The following is a 3,777-nucleotide window of genomic DNA, read 5'->3' on the forward strand; positions in this document are numbered from 1 at the left end:
AGTCCTGAAGAGATCGATTGATTGATCAGGGGTTCTTCTGTGAGTGAGAAGATGGACATTTCTGAAACACCCTTTTCTCCCATCTCCTTGCTTTCCTCTATCTTCTTCCTAACCCCAAGCTTTAAAAAAAATTCCTTTTGAAGTGCACAGATAATTGTCATATTCTCTCAGGGCTGCTTATAGGTCAGGGACATGAAAAGTATAAAAATAATCATTGAGTTTTAAAGATATTTTTAGGACCAACCACAAAAACTGAAGAACCCTGAACATCGATTGATAAGAAATACTAAGTTCCAGGTTCTAGGTCAAGTCTAAATGTCAAAGGGAGGGATAAGGACAGGTAAGGACAGTCCTTGTTTCTGTTGGCAGGAAGCCATATAAGCACCAGTTGGGGCAGGACACTGCTTGGGCTCTGGAGAAAATCTAAAGGCTGGTAAGCCCAAAGAAGCCCTAACTTGTGATAGGCTATCGGAAAGAAGGCTGTGTCGTTGATGGTTATCTCTGTAGCAGACAGGATCTCTAGAAGAGCTGGGTTGACACTGGAAATATATTTATGTATGTGTTACAGCTTCCTGGAAGACAGATGGAGTTGAACTATCCATCTGTAAATGACTAAAAAGAGAAAGTGATGTGGTTCCTATGCCCAAGTCTCTTCAGGGGTGTGCCTCCAGGCTGAGTCCAAAACTTCTCAGCACATCTCTCAAGGTGGACAGTGAAGATAGCTCGGAAAGATTGAATTTGGTCTCTTGCTCGAAGAAGCTTGGACTTGGGTCTGAATCTAAGACTGAGCTGAAGACTCTAGGAGGAAGCTTTGGGACTTACTCTATCTGTGTTTTTAAGATGGGGTGTCTGACTTTGTAGTGATTTCCTTGATGCTGGAATAGGTATGTAGCTTTGGCTAGGCCTGCCTCTCAGCCATGGTTTAGTTTAGCCTCTGGATTAAGCCTATGAATGCAGGATTAGCCCATGGTGGGCAATAACCTTAGCTTCCATAGCTGCCCGTTAGGTCTCGCAGAGGGCACATGTCCAGAAAAGATAGTTCTGGTCGACCTCAAAGTGGACTGTAGGAGGGTTTCTGGTAGTTAGACAAATGCTAGCATTCTCCAGGGACTTGTGAAATGGCTCCCAATCCAGATGGTGTCACTTGCCTTGTCTCTGGCGGAAAGGGACACATGGTTCTCCATTAACGTACACCCGGAGTTGTGGATGGCGTGGGGTGTGGGCCGTGGGGACAAGGACCAGGGCAACCGGAGAACCACCTAAACCAGCAATAGCTGAATATTGTTCCGTAGAATTTAGACTTAGGGGAGTTGAATCTTGTGTTTTCGCAACAAAGGGCTGAACTTAAGATATGCATGTGAAAGTTTTGTTTTGCTAACGTTGCCCAACTCATTTAAAAAAAGAGATCACTGTATGAGCCAAACACAACAGAGTTACAAACTAAATCCCACTCATGGGCTGCCTGCCCACAGCCCCAGTGCCCTTACCTTTAAGCCCTGAGGGATATACCAGATAAAGATAAAATATTTCTCTGCCTGAGAATCAGGTTATAGATCAGATTCGTATCTCTAGATTTCTGAGAAAGTGAACCTGATCAGATCCCCACCTTCCATGTAAGGGCCTTGTGCAAAACATCCCGCTCTTGTTTCTAGGGCATCTTGGGGCTGATATTTGTCCCAGTGCCTGGCTCTGGGTTTGTAGCAGCAACAAATGCTCTGAAGTAGTTTTTTCCCTCACCCATCTGGTTGTACATACTGGGAACGCACCGAGATGTTTTGTGAGTTATAGAACTAACACACACACACACACACACACACACACCCCTAGAATTTAGGCCAGGGATAAGTAGATGAGTTTATTCCTTCTGCCACAAGTTTCTGAGGAATGTTGGTTTCTATCTAACCACTAGAAATCCTTCGGGAATCTAGCTTAAGCTGAGCTTAGACTCAGTTTGGATCAAGTCAGTGGGTCTACCCTTTTGGGGGAAAAGGGGGTACCCCTTGGGCCTGACAATGCTATTTTCTGCTCCCTAAACAAAGCACAATTTCTTTGCTGATGGGATTGCACTGTAGGGTGGCAATAAAAACAGACACCCATTGATCGTTCAGGCTTTTGCTTCTCTCTAAACTTGGTGTCCCAGCCTAATAGGAGTCCCACAACAATTGCTCTGACACCTAGTGAAGTTTTATTGGGTCTGGAAAGGCAATGCTTCTGAAAACTGTAGGTTGTTATAGGTGTGTTCCAGTTCCCCTATAATCGCAGTGTGTAAGAGGAGTCTGAGGGCAGAGTGATGGATTGTTCAAGGCCAAGTGGGGCTACACAGAGAGATCCTGCCTCAAAAAGAGAAAGACAAACAACCACAACCCTTTAAGGCTACAAATAAGCCACTTCCTCTGCTCCTTCTAAAGAATCAACTTCTGGGGCTGCAAAGGTGGTTGAGAGAACAGGCCCAGAAGGCAGCCGTTTGTACCTCCAGCCCTGGGGCACCCGGTGCAATCTTCCGGCCTCCTCGGGTATGAAGGCATACACACCAGGCAGACATACCTGCAGTCATAGCTCCCAGACACAGAGTGAGATGAAAACAGAAGAATCAGCATCTCAGCTGACGAGCTGCTTGTTTCCCTTAAAAAACAGAGGTCGGACATTTGAACCGCGCCAGGGGCTGCCGGAGCGGAGGCTTCAGCTACAAGCGCAAGGGCGTTACTAACGTCAGTGAAGAGCAGAGGCAGTTTTACTGAGACTGAACCTGGGCAGGCGTCTGTCTCTGGAGCTAAGAAATCTCAAAATTCTATTTCCCACAGCCATCTGTGGATCATATGCAGCACATACATTTTGTTTTTGTTTAGGGAGGGGCCTTCTACAGCACCCCCTGGCCCTGAACTCACTGGCAAGCTGAGGCTGACCTTCAGTTTATTACCCTCTTCCCTCTTCCTCCTGAATGCTAGGATTATAAGGTATGCACTCGGGCCAGAGTTCTGGGGATCAAATTCAGGGTTTTGTACCTGCTAGGCAAGTATACGACCACTGAGTCATTTATTATTAATTCAAAAGATTGTATATAATCTGTATTATTAATATCTAGATATCTAGTTATTAAAAATATCTAGATTTTCCATATCTAGATTGTTTTTTTTTTTTACATTTAGTGAAGTGGGAGGAGGTCTATACCACAGCACACAAGTAGAGTTCAGAGGATATCTTACAGGAGTTGTTTCTCTCCTACCACATGGGTACCAGGGTAAAGTCAGGCTCTCATACTTAGTGGCCAGTATTTGAGTCCCTGAAACTGTGGGGTGGAAGCCAAGAAAACTCACTTCCAAGACAGAAGGTTAAAAATGAAAGCATTGTCTCTGTTCGAGCAGAGAGGCGGACAGTTCGGGTCCTGAACGGTGGCCTGGAAGGGACAGTGACCTGGAAGGGACGGTGACCTGGAAGGGGGGTTTTACATTTATATAGGGTGGAAATGCAAGGCAAGGAGAGCGGGGTGGGCTGTTGCATCGACCAATCTTATTCTGACACGAGGGGATAAACAAGGAAGTTAATGCTGGTGACTGGCCTGTCACCGGGTTTCAGGTCCTTGAGTCAGCTTTTGCTGTCAGGTCCCCTCCTGGCCTCTGGCCTGGAATCTTGAGAGATAAGGGAACAAAGGAATGGGCAAGGTACACATAGTCAATGAAGTCAAGACGAGCACACATTTACCTTTTGCGTCCCTTAGTTTAGGTAACGGGATCTGACAGCCATCTCTTTACATTCTGTACTGGTGAACAGACGCGAAAC

Source organism: Micromys minutus, assembly GCF_963924665.1.
Source record: "Micromys minutus genome assembly, chromosome: 2".
In the NCBI taxonomy this organism is placed as follows: Eukaryota; Metazoa; Chordata; class Mammalia; order Rodentia; family Muridae; genus Micromys; species Micromys minutus.